The sequence below is a fragment of the Arachis stenosperma genome, chromosome 3 (assembly GCF_014773155.1).
Source record: "Arachis stenosperma cultivar V10309 chromosome 3, arast.V10309.gnm1.PFL2, whole genome shotgun sequence".
Lineage (NCBI taxonomy): Eukaryota > Viridiplantae > Streptophyta > Magnoliopsida > Fabales > Fabaceae > Arachis > Arachis stenosperma.
In genome coordinates, this window is record NC_080379.1 from 69,565,257 (window position 1) to 69,571,496 (window position 6,240).

The window sequence follows — 6,240 nt, forward strand, 5'->3', positions numbered from 1 at the left end:
CTTCCTTCTCTTCTCTCGCGCTAGCTTCGACGGGTCAACAACAATGGAGTTGCGGTGCGACCTCTCCCACTCCTCGCGTCATGTGGCAACAATGGCATCTCCCTTCCCCCGCCGGTGACCTCTTCTCCCTCTTCTCCCTTTCTCTTTTCCACGGTGCTTAGCTTCCATCTTTCTTCTTTGCGTTTTCTCAGAAAAGGATGGGGTTCTAAGGTTTTAATTGGGAATTTAGGGATTTGGGGAATTAGGGGTAGAAATTAGGGATTTTATAAAGGAATAAAGATAAATATGAATAGATATTTTGATAAATAGATGATAGAATAATTTTAAAACCAATTGTACGCTATTAAAAATATTTAACAATATCATTTATCAATATATTGCTAAGTTCAATTAACTATTTCAAATTTAATTATAAAATAAACATATTAATCATATTTTATAAAATATAATTTAAATTCAAAATATTAATTATTTAAATTAAGTGATATAACCTTTTATTATTTTTCTATCACCAGAACATTAATTGTAATTTATAAAATAACCAATTATAATAAAATTACACAAGAATTTTGATTAGCTTAAACTCAATATTTATAAACTCAATTTAATCATTCTTAACATATTATTTTCTAAAAATAAGGAACTCGAATTAAATAATAAATTATTCGTAATAAAAGTTATTTAACTTAAATTATACAATTCTTTCTTATTTTTTAATTACTGAAATTATATGAAACATTCAATTATAATAAAGATTATAATAAAATTCTAATTAATTTAAATTTCAGTTTTCATGAAACTCTAATTAATTATTCTCAGTAAAATAATTTTCTTAAAATAAAATTTTCAACAATTATAATAAAAAGTAAATAATTTATTATTTAATTTTTCGAAAATTTGGGTTGTTACAGCTCTGAGTCTGATAGCCTGGATTGGTGTGGATTAGGATTACTTTGATGGTGGAGGGAGGAAGAGTGCATTCTGATTTTTTTTTTAAGAGATCAGAGTCCTTGATTATCTTAGAGAGAAAATTTTTCAATAAATATATAATATTTATTCTAAAATTATTTTAATTTTATTTTTTTATAATAATATTTGTTATATATTTATAATAAAAACTAGTGTTAAACCCGTGCGATGCACGGGCTTATATTTAAATTTGATAAGTTAAATTAAAAATAATATTTTATAACTATATATTTTTTTAAATTTAGTATAACACTATTATCGTAGTTATATAATAAACGTGTTAAATATGTTGTTTTATCTTTATTCAAAGTAAAATATAAATAGAAAAGTTTGAAGTTTATAATATTCTTAAACCATAAGGAGGGAGACATGAAAAAAATAAGAACATATATAACTGTAATAATAGCATGTTAATTTTACACTAAATTTTGTATAAAAAGCTAATAAAAATTTATCGATCGATAACCTAGTATCTTACTAACTTCATTAGAAAAGCAATTGGCATAGGATGTTGTGCTCCTTGTTACACATTTCATTTCAAATCTGAAAAAAGAGTTATAGATAAATTAGTAATATCTATAGTAAATATTTGTACAAAAGTATAAATCATAACATGCTATTAAAATAAAAATAATATTATTCTTACCTAAATATTATTAAAAACCTCTTTGAACACGATATTTGTTGTTGATGACTTTGGATTGCCGTCTTCATCTAGAATTAAAACCCTGAGGCCACTGCGACTCTTAACTCTTGACAAAGCAACATAAAGTTGTCCATGGGTAAACACTGATTTTGACAAATAAAGCCCTACATGTGATAATGATTGACCCTGACTCTTGTTAATGGTCATTGCAAAGCATACTGTCAATGGAAATTGTCTCCGTTGGAACTTAAATGGCAATCCTGAATCTGAAGGGATCAAGTTCATTCTTGGAATGTACACTTTATCTCCAATATTTCTACCGGTCACTACTGTCGCTCCAATTACATTGTTGCCAAGTTCGTTAACTATTAATCTTGTCCCGTTGCATAAACCTGAAGTCTGGTCTATGTTTCGCAGTAGCATTACAGCGACTCCTGGCTTCAAAGTCAACTTGTGATTGGGTAGTCCCGAACATTTGATGTCATTTAGGAACTCTGGTGTGAACCACTCTTATTGTACATCTTCATTCTCATCAGCTTGACATGTTGTGTCAGAGCTCAAATACTCCTTTTCCATCCCTGGAAAGATTGTCAAGACAAAATCGTTTACCTTCTCGACACTCTCAAGCGTAGGTGCAAGAATTGCCCTACTCTGAAAATACCTGTAATCTGACATGTTTTGCAACAAATTTGGATATGCAAAGTCTACCAAATGAGAGAGAGGGTCATCAGTAGTTGTAATCAATAGATCATTTGGAATTTCAACTTCTGATTCATCACCAACAACAGAGCCAATATTTCCATTTCCAACATCAAGTATCCAATTAGCAAATCTCTTCATTTCACCTTCATCTTGATCCGAAGAAGACATTAGAAGCCTCATATTCGTATGCAGTTTCAGAACCTTACAAAATGACCACAGATGGGATGAGTTAATAGCGGATGCCAATATATCGTGTCTGCTTCCTTTCGGAATCACCGGAAGTATCTGTCTGAAATCACCTCCTAGAACAACAACCTTACCACCAAATGGTTGATGTATCTTATGTTGATCGGTAACTGACATAAGATCCCTGAGCGTCCGATCAAGTGCTTCAAAGCACATTTTATTGAGCATTGGAGCTTCATCCCAAATTATTAAGCTACTTTGGATGAGCAGCTCAGCCTTCAAACTGCCATGCTTGATGTTGCAAGTAGATTCATCAGTAATTGTAATGGGTATTGAAAATCTAGAATGAGTCGTTCTGCCACCAGGTAGGAGTAAAGAAGCAATTCCACTGGATGCGACATTTAAAACAATTTTTCCTCTAGACTGAATAGCAGAAAAAAGTCCATTCCAAATAAATGTCTTACCACACCCATCATGCCCATAAACGAAGTAAAAACCACCAGAGTCTGTAACAACAGCATTGAGTATCTCATCAAATACTAACCTTTGCTCATGAGTCATCTTTTGTTCTGTATATAAGTTTGTATGAGTCAACTCATTTGTGTCATATGCTAACTCCTCCTCTATTAGCTTATTCTGAAAAAGGCGAACATGAGACATCTCAGGATATGGCATTGATTGATAGTCTCTTAAAGATCTCGCATTGCTGTTGAGTATCTTTTCAATCTCAATAAGGCAGAGATTTTTCAATTCGTCATCAGTCATGCTTAGTCCTAGAAAAAGCACATAGTGGTTTTATGAAATATTTAATAAATAATTCTAAAATAAAATTATTAATATTCTTAATAAAAATAAAGATAATAAGAGAATACAATCTTGATATAAAAAAAAAAGACATAGTAAAATACCTTGGTTTTTCAAAGCTTTTCTCCTCTCATATAGTATTCCATTAGCCAATAATGTCCAAGTTGCATTCCAAACACGCTCTGGGTTGCTAATGCTATTAGATATCAGTAGCATCGCAAATAATTTTCTCAATTGATGACCAGATGCAAGTTCAGCTACCTCATTAATAGCTGCAATGAATTCCCTATCATCGCACAGTAGTCCCATGGAATAGCAAGCATCTTGGAAGTTAGAATATGTAATTCCATTAACTGTCCTAATAGACTCATATGTTGTGCAACCTCTCTGAACAGCTAACAAAATTCTCATATAATAAATATCACCTGTACCCGGTGGAACATAATTTAACCTCCCGATAGAATACCCTCTTTTGCGTGGATGCCACACCCTTGATTCTCTATCATAAACAAATTGATTTGGAAACTCAGCATACGTCAAAGTTTGACCTGCTTCAAATTTTTTATTGGCCTCCATCCATGCTAAGAACATTGTACATTTTCCTTCCTCTTCTTCCACGATTTCTTCAAGATCGTCATCATCTTTAAAGATGATATTTTGCTCTCCAAGCAAATGAAAGGTTAATCTCATCACTGAAGGCCACCTTTGATGAATATCATACGCTAAGGTTCTCCACACAGCCTCACATGCAGACAAATATCTGCAATCATAGAATTGTTTGATCTCATCAATAACCTGAGCATCCTCTCCACTGGAAGCTTCCTTTGTAACTCCAACTGCTACCCTGTCTGGACCTTTATTCACATACTTGAACAAATATTTGATAGCATTCGACTTGTTGCAGTACTCTACATTAACATGCGCTTGATAAGACATCAGTAGATATGCATTGTATGGAACCACATTCTTATTATCCATATGGACTCCCTTCTTCTCAGTAACCACCCCTGTGTCTCGTCTTCTATATGATGGGTATCCACTATCATCGATAACTGTGGTTTTACTGAATGTCTTGGGATAATATTTAGTGCAGTACCCATCTTTCATGCAGGGAGATTTTGAGAATGCTCTACCACATGGTCCATGAATCATATATGTAGATACAGCTCTAAACAATTTTGGATGCTGAGCAGGATCTGGCAACTCTGAAGATATTAATTGATCAATTTGAGTTGTCATTGTTATCTTATGGTCTCCACTTAACCATAAAAGAATGTGAGCATGTGGTAGACCTCTTTTTTGGAATTCCACCGTATACATTCCTTATACCAAAAAGACAAAAAAAAGTTATATGTTATATTTAAACTATCTATTTTATGTATGTGCTTTGATAAATTAAGGGTGATAATAAAAAAATCAACAATACGTTAAGTAAGAAAATATTTTGCCATTTATTTTATAACAATCTAAATGAATATTTCTCTAAAAATAAGGTTGGATGATGAGCAATACCTGCATCTAGCACTCCAAATGGAATTCCTTGCTTAAGATCCGAGATTATCATGTCAAGCTTAATTTTGAATACTCTACACGATATATCCGGCCGGTCTTCAACCTTTAAGTTCCTTGGATTGTTAACCCTGCCAATCTCTTGCCAACTTGAGTTACATGTCATTGTGATGAAGAGGTCTGGATATCCATATTTCTTACAAATTGCCATAGCATCTTGACAATTATTAAACATGTATCTCATGCCACCAGTGAAGGACGCAGGTAGGATGATACGCTTACCTGCTTTAGAAGCACGTGTCTCACCCCTAACAACTGCATCTTGAATCCCTTTGTATATATCACTCCTCACCTTGGTTTGGTTGTTTCGGTAGTAGGTCAACCTTTGTGCTTCAATCATAGAAAAGCAATCAACCAAGAACTGCTGAAATAATCTTCCACCATTGACAATGGTTGCATACTCGACCTTTCTCTCTTGTATTCTAAATGCTATGAACTCCCTTAAACTCACACGCTATCTCTTTCTATTTTCATCAGCCCTATGAGATTCTCGCAAAGGAATGTCTTCTTGGTAGCCATCTTCACCGTAAGGAAACATCATAGGGTACTGAAGAGGAATAAATGCGGTGTGTGTCTCATGAATCCTTTGCAGATGTCCAGACTTTAATTGAACTATAATATCACGCCCTGCATCTCCAGAATCAAAATCTCCTACTATTAGAGCTGCGACCTCGTTAGAAGATGGTAAATTGTAGACTCTTGCATCGTTTGATCTTTTTCGGTACAACCGTAGTCTTATATTTGCGATATCTCCTTGATTCAGGTAGTTTTTCACTATCCTAAATGTGTGAGCAAGAACATTATGTTGATCGATCATGTCCTTGAGATCTAGAACTAAGGACTGGTCAATGTTGTTGTTGTTTGTTCTTGAACTGTATAAAACATCAATTGAAAAATATTAGTATTCATAATTAACCAAAATCAAAGTACGAACTACCTAAATAATTTTTTAATCAGTTTGGAATGCATGATACAAACCTGAAAATCTCTATCCTGTTTGAGACCTCATTTTCTGTATCATAAATATATAACTGCGCAAATTTTGGTCTTTGTCCCTCAATTGGTACCAAGCTTCCAATTCTGTGGTAGTTTTGTCCACTCACAATGAACTGGGGAGGACCTGTCCCATCATTGATAGAGGTCTCTATTTTACCTCCGAGGGACGTGAAGCAAAACATGCTATTATAAGTTCTTATATTATCCTTAAAGTGTTTGCTTCTCTGGTCTGCTCCAGATAATAAACTTTGCAAGAGCTGAGGTGGACGTTGCAAAAACGGCAATTGTACCTTCCCTCGCATACAACATATTGAGAACTCAATATTGGATCCTGTTTTAGACTTTTCTGATCTCTCCTCATACCACAT

At 33.7% G+C, this 6,240-nt stretch overlaps 1 pseudogene; it reads right to left on the reverse strand.

Annotated features, from left to right (window-relative positions):
• Positions 1 to 1,615: 1,615 nt before the first annotated feature.
• Positions 1,616 to 6,240, reverse strand: LOC130967796 (uncharacterized; annotated as a pseudogene).